Source organism: Achroia grisella, unplaced genomic scaffold, assembly GCF_030625045.1.
Source record: "Achroia grisella isolate CSIRO2021 unplaced genomic scaffold, CSIRO_AGI_Agris_v1 utg1248, whole genome shotgun sequence".
Taxonomy (NCBI): Eukaryota; Metazoa; Arthropoda; class Insecta; order Lepidoptera; family Pyralidae; genus Achroia; species Achroia grisella.
In genome coordinates, this window is record NW_026712607.1 from 1,937,015 (window position 1) to 1,949,445 (window position 12,431).

Sequence of the window (12,431 nt, forward strand, 5' to 3'; positions counted from 1 at the left end):
ATAAATATTTTTTATCAAGTAATTTTGCACACGTATATGATCATTATTAAGTATAAAATAGTGTATGTATTTGCATATGAAATATTACAGTTCTTTATAAGCATTTGTTATTACTAAACAATTGTTAATTACTCATCTCGCCCCAATGAGTGAATTCTCGTGTACCAGACGCGACTTAAGTGTCTTATTGATTTAAAGTGATACAAATTATGTTGATTCTATATCAAACTACGAAATAATTTTACCGAATCTTCAGATGCGAATATAGCAAAAATTATCGCAAGTATTCAGAAGTCCTTCATAACTCAGTTTCGTCAACGCTATACGAAATGTGGTAGAAAGAAAGAACGTTTTTAAATAAAATAGCAATTGATAGGATGGTATTTTCACTGTAAATCTAGAAAAAACTACATGCGAACCTGAACCTCCTACTTCGACAGAGAAAAGAGGAAGACCTTCTAAAACGTACGAAGACAGTTCGGATAAAGAAAGGGAAAAACAAGGCTTGCTTGATACCTGTGGACTTCATACTGAACTCATATGAGTCAATGATGAAACCCTTAAACCCTGTACATATGTACAGGGTTTAAGGGTTTCATCATTGATATTTTACGAGCATTGCCGACAGAAAACTAGAATGAATTGAGCAATCTTAATGAATAATCTTATTAATGAACCGGCACATATAACAGCATATTCAAAACATTAAGCTCTTAGCATTTTCATAAAATTGGATCTGAACAAGGCACAGTACGAAAATATGAGGAGTTGTTTGATAGCAAAGAATTACTTATTGTTTCCATCATATAGGTTGATTCGTGAAGCTAAAGAATCGTGCTATTCGCCAAAATTATGTATAGAAATTACTAACGTTAAAGCAGAAATCAAATGTATGTACCATTTGCAGTGCAAAACCCACAGAGGTGAACAATTTAGAAAAAGTACAAAATAAACCTGTCGATGAAACTTCCTATCAATATGGCCTTTCAACTTTGCATTCGTGGAACTTATTTTACATTTATCTTACAATCAAAATACAAATCAATAAAAATCATCTGCCACAACAACAGAAAATAAAAATTTAAAAAAGCAAAAGAAGGCTTATGTACAAAGAAGGTTCAGAGAAGAACTTGGATTAAATATAGATAAGCCGAAGCAAGTTAGTGGCAACACTAATGACGGCAATACAGTCACAAGATTTTTCCAAAATAATCATTGCACATCAGAAATTACTAGTATATATGAGGAATTAATAAAAATGTTTTATGTTATGAAATGAAATGTGAACGAGTGATACGTTACTTTTCTGTCTTGCCTTTTGGGCAACTTTCAGAAGATGCTCAAGAGTCACGGAAAAAAGACTATAAACAGTTCAGGCTTCATCATGCAAGACAATGTTCGAGGGTAGCCTCTAACAAAGATGTTCTACACGCATTTTTATGTACCTCTGACCCATACATAACAAGTTTAAGAAAACCTTCCAATTAAAAATATTTAGTACTTTTTGATGAAGAAAAGGAGCTCTTGAGTGACTTGTAAGCCATCTTTATAAGAATTTTGGTTTTTTACGCTGATACTTTTACTTATTTCTGTAAGAACTTCTTAGGACATAAATGTAAGTCTACAAATTCTATATTTCTTGTATTCCTAAATTATTTATAATTATTAGAAATATTTTTTTACTCACAAAGCATACATTATTTAAAAGTATATATATTTAAGATTATCAGGAAAAAAAATCATGTACATATCTTTATTAATACAGAAGTTATAGATTTATGAGATGAAAATGAGTCAAAGTTCCCACTGTGCGCCGCCGCGGCGCCCGCGCTGGCGTCGCCGGCCGCGGCTCGAGCCCGCGCCACCGCCGCGCTGTGCGCCGCCGCCGTACACCGCATCCACACGCGCCCCCGACGATGTCGCCATCTCGATCTGTCTACGTTCCTCTTTAGACATCTCGGCCGCCTCACAAATCTGTACCGCCTTCGCAAGCGTCAGGTCCTCCGCCCGAAGTAACCTGTCACGCACCACGTTATCTAGGATTCCGCATACTATTCTATCTCTCAGTAAACCGTCGACCAGATGTTCAAATTCACAACCCTGACTGAGTAATTTTAATGCAGTTACATACTGATTTATGGTTTCTCCCGCCACTTGGTTGCGTGTAAAAAACTTAAACCTTATGGACGTGACATTCACTTTCGTTCCAAAATGGACGTCAAATTTATTTTTCAAACATTCAATATCCTCTGCGTTTTCATCTTTTGTATAAGTAAATGTGGAGAAAATTTCATAACCCTCAGCTCCAATGAGATTCACCAGCAAGCTCGCCTGCACATCCTTGGATTCCTTACTGACACCCGATGCTTTTAAAAACACAGCAAACTGTTGCCACCATTTCCGCCATGTTTCAGCCCTGACGGCGGGATTGCCATCCACTCGTAATTCCGAAGGAGGACGTGCTTGTTCCATTTTAATTAAATACAATCCGTACTGACACTATATTTAATGCTATACACACTAAATTTTATCTTCTTATTAATATTTTGCACTGTTACGTATTTATTTTATCCCACCGCTGCCACCATGTAGTGAAACACAAGCTTGTAAGATGAATTCTACTTCATTGACAGTTGAGAATAATATTGAAAACATAAACAATAAACTACTCATATAATACACTACAGTATGTATTGATAATGATTACGTAGATTCATTACAATTATCCTAACCAACTGAGAATTCCATAAAACTCCCCAATATTGGGATAAAAATCTATACCATTAATTCTTGGGATAGAAATCTATACCACTCACATCTCTGCATATTCCATAAGGAAGATGTCATGAAAATTGATAGGTAAATAAATATCTCATTCATATTACAAAGCTACAGTCAATCAAGTATTCACAAGTAACAATAAAGTTGTGAACTTGAATCGAGACCACAAGTTGTTCAGCGCAGTCACCTCTAAGTTACAGACAAATTGATTTTGCAACTTTAATTGAGGAAATGGAGAGGTGCCGCTTGCTAATCTGCCAGTCTGAAACGTAATGGATTACCACTCTAGTCTGTGAAGTGATTTGAATTTACTAAACCTCTCTTTGAAGTAAATGTGTCAGCATATTAATAATATATACTTTTAAACTTTCGTACACAATACATATTTTTAAACTTTAGTATTATTAATATATAGTACTTAAACGAGTTTTAACACGAATAATTTTATGGCAGATAAAGGTTTTTTTTTTAATTTAATACACATGATTTATCCGCCCAATCTCTGAAATAGCTGGACCGATTTTGACGGGACTTTTATTGGCAGGTAGCTGATGTAATAAGAAGTAACTTAGGCTACTTTTATTTTAGAAAAATAAAGTTAAATTCCACGCGGACGAAGTCGCGAGTACAGCTAGTTATATAATAACAACAGACATTATATGTGTATTATCTATACTTACAATATGAATTTGAAAGCGCTTTAAACCCGTTTTTCATAAGTCATTAAATAAATAAAGTTTCTTCATAAAACTTTCAATATTTGACGGGACAAAGGAAACTTTCAGGCACTTTCAGGACAATGTCAACGGACCTCGGCAGACCCTTTTATGGTAATTCTCTTATGATCATATAGGCATAAATCAAGGGTATTCAGGCAAGTGTGCGAGTTTGAGTACTTTTATTGAGGTTCAGGTAATATGTTAAATATAGGCCTTCTTATATTAATCGTCATTCATTATATAGTATCTTTTTATAGCATATTGATTACCAGCAACACCAGGGCAATTTTTTTTTATTTCTATTTTATTTTACTTTTTCTAATTGCAAGTGTGTTGCCAGCCTTCAAGAAGAAATAAGCTCTTCTATTTCAATATCGTATCGGTTCGGAAATATTCCGCAATGTGGTTGTGCGCAGTAAAAAGTTTCTGGAAAAGGGCACGGTACAGAACCCCCATTCGTCCAGATGATCGGGATGGTATTTTAGTTACAGGCGGCTTCAGATGCAGCAAATGGTATTAATCCGAACAATTCCTCAGAACACTCACCGTGACCTATGGAGTAAGAAAATGCACAGGCCAATAAGTTGGAGTCTATATCAATCTCACTAAAGATGATAATAATGAAGAACAGGAGTAATTATATATATGAGAGTGAAAGAGTAAGAAAAAAATATGGAAGGAGATTGTGCAGAAGCGACGACAACGACGTGTAAAGTGTTAAAACTTTTTTTTTTATTTTGTGAGTATAGATGTTTGGATGTATGTTTGTTTGTCTTTCAGGCAAAAACGACTGAATGGATTTCAATGAAACCTTATAATAATATAACTTATAAATATATAACACATAGAATATAAATTTCACACCGAAAAACTATTAAAATAAATTATAAAAGTGGTTAAATATTAAAATAAAATATACCACATATATATTCTTATATGTAATGGTATATGTTTGTGCATGTTATTTGCCATCAATTCCCCGTTCATCCGCTATAATCCACAACATAATATTTACCCAACAATCGGCTTTTGTTATCTAAATGAACGGTGTTTGGAAAAGCTCTCCAATTCTACAAACAATCGTCAATTAACATTTCACAATGTTGCAAATTTGCAATCTACACAATTTGTAGGACTATTTTGCTCATATTACAGTGCTGAAACAAAATATATGTGGATTACAGTTAATTTGGGAAACTGTATTTGCACTTAATTGTAGTATGTAACTACCTCAGTGGTGCAGTGGTAGGCGTTGCTTTGTCGAAAATACGGTCCGGGTTTGAATCATCAATCTATATGGTCGCGGGTTCGATTCCTTACACGCCACAAACATTTGTATCATTGTGTTACATTTGTACCGGTCTGGGTGTTTTATATGTACAATATGTATATATTTACGATATTATGTATTTGTATCTGTTATCTAGTACCTATAACACACACTTTAGGTAACATAACTTGGGTCTAGAGGGATTTGTGTGAATTGTCCTGAGATTATTATTATTATTACATCTGACACAAATAAATAATTTTAATTTAATATTTGTATTACATTACACTATTTGAGGTGAAAGTATTATGAATTAAAACGAAGAGTATATTTAGTGAGACTATTGAGAGACATTCAATTTGGTTTTAAAAACCATTAAGTTATTCCAACTCCTTTGGAATTATTAAATTGGAATGAACTGCAGACAAAGTTGAAAACAAAACTACTACGGCGACGGTTGGAAAGTTTTGCGTAAATGTCTTATGCGTCATTAGATTAGACAAAGCAAACTTCGCTGAACACATTAATAAAGTTAATACATATGGATATTTAAACGTACACTGTCTCAATATAAACTAATACAGAAAATATTCATAGATCTATACTATATATTGACGGCCTCGTGGTCTAGTGGTTTAGCACACCGCTTTTCGATGGTCGCAGGTTCGATTCCTCGCACGGTGCAAACATTTGTATTCATGAGTATGATTGTTTGTATCGGTCTGGTTGTTTTCTATGTATATTATGTTTGTATTTTCAAAAAAATATCTAAGTATTTACGTCAGTTATCTAGTACCCATAACACAAGATCTACTTACAGTGGAACTAGATGGCGTTGAGTTAATTGTCTATGGATATATTTTTTACACTACTATGGTGGCAAACAGGCATACGGCCCATCTGATGGTTTACCTACATTTTTTTTTTTTATTTATTTATTCTTTGTCACACAAAATTATATACCTGGCGGACTTAATGCCTGATGGCATTATCTACCAGTCAACCGTCGCGTTGATCAGAGATAATAAGCATTCGGCACTCCTTCTCTATATAAACTGTCCGAAATTCCTCCTCCAGTCGCGTAATTTTCGTAAGGGGTACAAAACTTTTGGTTCACGTATTAAGATAAAGATAATATAGAAATTAAAGAGTTTTATATGTATCTCTGTACATACTATGACATTATAAAAAGAAAATATAGATTTCAGGAATCTTTGTTTGTACTGTATTTGTTTCATAGTATATGAATAATGATAACTCTGAACAATTGAGACAGCGCCATCTAGTCCTAAACTAATCAAAACTGATAGGAAAATAAATATTTTTATTGTAAATTACAGATATTATTACATAGAACATCCAGACTATGCAAATAATCACACCCATGAACCCTCAGGCATCGAACCCGCAACCATCGGCACTAAGGCGGCGTGCTAAAACCACTAAACCATAGAAATTATCGAAACTCAAGTACGATTTAAAAAAAGTTGAAGACGTACAAACGGCTACATAAACAGCGAGTAACAAGGATTTTTCAATGCAAGCAACGCCGCGAGATGAAGCACGTTTGGTATATTACTGTCATTAAATATAAACTATCGTTCTTAAAAATCCTTTAGTATATAAAATTTTTACTCTATGAAACATTTTCAATTATTTATGCGTGCGGGGCCCCTAGCCGATGCGGGGCCCATAAGCCTTCTCTGCGTAATGGTGATCCAGCCCTGTGTATAGATATTGTTTCAAGAGTACTTCATGCCTCACATGAAACGCGACAAGTGATACAGTCAAAGGGAAAGATCACAAGCGCTTTGTGTTCGGTTTTAATTACATACAAATGTAGTAGTAATTGAAATATCATTATCATTACACAGTATAAAATAAAGTCGCTGTCGCTGTCTGTCCGTCCCTATGTATACTTAAATCTTTAAAACTACGCAACGGATTTTGAAGCGGTTTTTTTTAAGTAGATAGAGTGTTTCTAGAGGAAGGAGATATACATATATAATACATGGACACCCGTGCGAAGCCGGAGCGAGTATCTAGTACATAATATAATATATACCTGTACATAATATAATGAATAGAATTTTATTGACTTGTCTTGACAAAACAATAATGACAAAAAAAAATACAAACAACAATTTACACACTTTACAAAACAGACTCAATGTGGACCACAACTCAGCATAATGCTGGAAACATAAACATAGTCCACCGGGTATAAGTTTGAATTGTTGACGGTGTTTCCATCAACCGAAAGATAGTCAAAAATATTAATTTAGATAAATTTTTGTTGTCGATCAGATTTGTATACTCGACTTTTGCGTCTAAGTCGGAGCTGTAAACCACTAAGCCTTATGAAATATATTACAGTATGTTTCTACGTGTTAACTAAAATCTGTATCTTAAATTAGTTTATAATTAGATGGCATTGTATTTTCAGAAATAGAAATAAAACCGATAAACAAAATATAGTAAATATATACATCTTATATATTAAAATCTCGTGTCGCAATGTTAATTACCATACTCCTCTGAAAGGTCTAAGTCCGATAGTTAGACCAGAGAGAATTAATTATATGCATATTAAAATTTCATGAAAATCTACTATTTATTTTTCATACCATTAAGTGATAAAGGTCATCTACCTCTAACATTTATTTTTAAATTTTTGGACATATTTTATGAAATGGCAATAAAAATACATACAACCTTAAATTTTCACACTTCTACCCCTATTTTTTAATAGTGATTATAATTTATATGACAAAACAACGTTTGAGGGGTCAGCTAGTATATGTATATATATTTATGCGACGGATACCTCTGCCAGTATGCCATATTGCCATTATAGCTGTATATAATGTGTATTAAAATCTCAGATTCATTTACAACTAGATGGCGCTGTATTTTTAGAACAAATTTAGAATGTGTCAATTCTGAATTGACCACTATATCTTTACCAGATATTGGCCATTTCGCGGTCATTTTATACGATATTGGCGATTTCCGGAAATACAGCTAGACTGAACGGGATCCGATCAGATTTATTTCTCCTATGCGAATACAATTTATATTCGAGATTTTATTGTGACAACTTTCATGGTTCAGTGGTGTGTACCTACCACTCTCTTACTTTGTAGCAAGTTTGATTCTCTACAATACAATTTGTTTTCATGATATTATATTATATATACCTACAACTACCTGTTTCCCGTAACTTCGTCCACGTAAATTTAAAATAAATCAAAAATAAAAGTAGTCTAAGTTACTCCTTATAACGTTAGCTATCTGCGAGTAAAAATTTCGTCAATATCGGTGCAGCCTTTTCAAAGATTAGCAAGAACAAACAGACAGACAGACAAAATTTTTCAAAATTCATTATTTGATTTTTATACCGTACGTACTCATTTACTGAAAAGCTGTTTAGTTTGAAATTATAAACAGTCACTTCACGCGGCTAAAACCGCGCGCACAACTTATAGTAGATATTCTAATGAGTATTCCTTCTAGGTATTGATGTACGGAACACCGTACTATAATAATCATATACTCATAAATTATCACTTCTACGTAAGTATCATTTTACTATAAATATATTATTATACAATAAATCAGAGTACATCAAGCGCTCACTACGGGACGTATCTTTTATTTATCATCCCATAGATTATCAATTATCATTATCAACAAGTGTCGGAACAACTACTACAATCGTAATATCTCATAGTCTATACATATAAATAAAATTGGAGTGTCTGTTTGTAATATGTGAAATAACATGTGTGAAATAACAGTTTTTTACTACACGCATATGAATACAGAAACGGTACCTACATACACCAAAATTATTATAAAACAATTTTTGTCTGTCTGTTTGTTCCGGCTAATCTCTGAAATGGCTGGACCGTATTTGACGGGACTTTTTTTGGCAGGTACCTGATATAATAAGGAGTAACTTAGGCTATTTTTATTTTAGAAAATTCTTTTATTTTACAAAAATAAAGTTAAATTCCATGCAGACGTAGTCGCGGGTGCAGCCAGTATATATAATAATATCAATGGCGTTAAGAAGGTCTCATTAGTCGAATTCTCTTTAAAAAGTTGATTTCCTTTGTCAAGAATCAAAGTCTCAGTTCTTTAAGACCCGCATGGGTACCAATATAGAATTTTACGAGTAAATTCAAGAGAGATTAAAAATAACGCTATTTTCCTCCTATATGTCAACATCTATACTGACCTAATTAGAATGAAATCCAATAATTGAGTTTTAAATAATCTTGAATGGTAAGGGTAGGGAGGGGTGGTAAAAATAATGTGCACTAGTTACCCAAAAAAATAATATTTTTTTAAGATGAACGTGACTATCTATAAATATAAGTTCAGAACGCATTCTAATAACTGCAATGACAGATGTCACATTATAACAGAATGTAACACGCGTCGAATTCCCACTTTAAAAAACAAACTAGAAAATGGCTAATGGCAACACAAACCGCCGGAGCCAAAAAAAAAAAGAAACAGAATGTTATACTTCTCACTTTAGTATTAGGCTTCCCTCCAATGTTGTCAGTCACTGTAATATGTCACGTACTATTTATTTTTAAAATATTTGTAATAAATTCTGCATCTTTATTTAAACACAATAAATATAACCCTTGTTAATTCTTCAAATCTAAAATTCTTAGAAATTTCTATACATAAAGTTATGGCTATAAATAATAATATAACCTTGGACAATTTACATAGCGTCATCCAGTCCCACGCTAAGCAGAGCTTATGGATACTAAACAACTGATATACTTAAATACACTTTTTGTAAATGTATAAAATGTATACATTTACAAAATACAGACCGATACAAACAATCATACTCATGAATACAAATGTTTATCGTGGCAGCGCGCGACCTAGAATTCGCGACTATTGCAGGTAAGATACTGTTGAGGTTTCACGTTCTTCTTTTTAGTATATATTTTTTTTAAATAGAGAATGTCGTATTTTTTGTGTCAAATATATTTAGAAATTTTTCAATAAACAATTTTTTCTGTTCCTCTTTTATATTAGATTTTTTTCTTTCCTAAACTAAACGATCCATTCACAGGTGCTCTGCTAAACCGGTACACCATCGAGGCCGTCAAATATATTAAATTAAAAAATTTAATAACATTTAATTGAAATGTTTACCCTACTTTCAGGAAATTAATAACGCCCATCACTAATTAAAAGCAATTAAGTCTTAATTTGTTTACCTTCATAATTATTGGAGCTATTTTTACTCGTACTTTCCTGCTATCCGTGGTTAAGCCTAACCATGTTTGTTTCTCTCTCGATTCTTTGATAAACATGGGATAGTTTTTTTTTTTATTGGGGAGTTTGGACTATTGTCACGTGCTAGGACCTGACACTGCGACTTACATAGATCTATTGTGCTAGACCTTTTTCAGAGTTCGCTACCTAGACCCGTCAAGGACAAGAATTTAAAGATATTCTTAAAAGCGATGTTTTTATCTCCTCAAGATAAAGTGTAAAATTTCCAAATATATTACGTTTATGCATGAGTGGGTTACAACCACATAGGTTTGTAGTGCCGCTTCCTCTTCAGTTTGGCAGAATCTGCAGATTTTTGTTGTACACAGGCCTTGTTGTTGTTCCTGTGAGGGCCCTACTCATAATGCATATGTTGTTTTTACTCAATAGCAATAGTCTATTGGAGTATTTGTCCGAGTAGCCCGATATTAGGGCTTTTGAATGTATCAATCCTAATACAGTTACCTAGATACATCAATGTAACACTTGCAATTATGATATACATAAATAAGACAAATTAAATATTGTCTACTAAACACTGCCCCAACTGTCACCCCACCTTATATATTCCTAACTTATTTAGTATATAAGATAAATATTTTTATGTACATTTTGTCAATTATCTATCTGTATCTAATATACATCGTCTCAACCGACATCATATTACTATCCCGCAACAGAAAACCTAAGTATGTTTTGACCAGAACTCGGCAACTACAATGCCTTGTTCAGGTTTTCTTTCCTGCAAGACGTTGGACATAAAGGGAACGTCAGATGGGACATAGACGGAAGACGTAGGACGTAGACCCGGAGACGCAGCCTCCCAGACTGCAATACCTGTTGTACCTACAGCGACCTACCTGGGTACGCAGTCTGTTGAGGGCTTTCCAATCATGCCAATGCAGTTTGCTGCCGGCGGCAGATGTTCGACTGGTCCAACAAACACGTTTGTTAATTTATCTTCCACATATTTATAGTAATATATATTTTACTTGACTGATAGGCTTCAGACGCATAATCTCTTGTTCAAATATTGACTGAATATTTCGGTCGAGATACACACTGGAATTCTGAAATATGTAACTGGCCGCTAATAAACCGAAAATTCTTTTAAATAAAAAAGAAGAATAAAGAATATAAACATCCGCAATTTTTTGTTATTGTGAAGAAATGACATCATTTTTATTTACTGGTATAGATTACAAAATCAATCTTAGCATCGACTGTACCTATAATACAATCCCTTGCACAGATACATTATTTTGACTTTCGAAACTAGTTTATTTATTAGCAGTTTAAAAAATGTTTTATTGAGAAATGGTACCCACAACGGTAAATTATATAAATAGTAATTTATAATATGCAATTGCCTTCACATATTAAAGAGCTCGAAATTTAATACATATTCATGTATATTATTAACAATAAGTATTAGTAGTAGTATAGTGTTGGAGCTAACAGAATATCAACGCTGCAGATTTATCTATAGCATTATGCAGAGTTGGTTGTCTATACACATTTACGACACATAATGTCACCTCTATATATTTTATTTGTTCATGTATGTTTCTGTAACTTGTGTAGGCTATATATCTGTAATTACTGAATTAAAAATTCATCTTTCTATCTAAATACCTAGTATATATTAGAATATAATACTGAAATTCTCAGTAGGTATATACCTATGTTAGTATAACTATGTAGGTATACGTATGTTGGTATGGGCAATTGAATTTCACAGTCGATACATTGTTAGATGGCTTCCGGTACATTAAACAGATTAATGTAGGTACTTAGCTATCATTGTATAATTGTAATTGTGGTATTTGTGTATATAAACCTTAATACTTATACAAATAAACTATAAATCTATATATATATAAATTAATTGCTGTTCGTTAGTCTCGCTAAAACTCTAGATTTTACTTGGAATTTTCTATGGAAGAGGGAAGGTTTTAATACTTATACAACTAAACTATAAATATATATAATAAAATAATTAAGTTATTATATAATAAAATAACTGGCTAAAGTGTCCTCCATGAATATATTTTTAAGTTTGCGTTTACTATTTAAAATTGGATTTGAGGGACAATTTTCAGGCTGTCTAGGCAAAATAAAACATATATTTTTGTTATTTGTTTATTTGCCACTTGCTTAAAAACACACAGAAAATATTAAACGGTATAATTAAAGGTTGTACCTTTTTTACGATATATGATCTTAATTACTTATTTGAATTTATTACAGACCTCCACGCTGCGCTGGAAAGACTGGAAACCATCATAGTTCATTACTGGTCAATATGCCACAATTACCTGTTATAGCTTGTCTCATCCTATCATCCT

The 12,431-nt window shown here is 33.0% G+C and overlaps 1 protein-coding gene across 2 annotated transcripts in view; it reads right to left on the reverse strand.

The window, feature by feature from the left end:
- LOC131854874 (myelin expression factor 2-like) overlaps window positions 1-12,431 on the reverse strand; it is a 255,111-nt gene that overhangs the window by 234,080 nt on the left and 8,600 nt on the right. Inside the window, exon 9 of one of the 2 annotated variants that reach the window (XR_009358079.1) lies at window positions 3,769-4,052. The exons of the other annotated variant lie outside the window; for it this stretch is intronic. The gene's annotated coding sequence lies outside the window, so the exon portion shown is untranslated. Of the gene's footprint in view, window positions 1-3,768; window positions 4,053-12,431 lie in introns of those variants that run through there. 2 annotated transcript variants of the gene reach the window in all.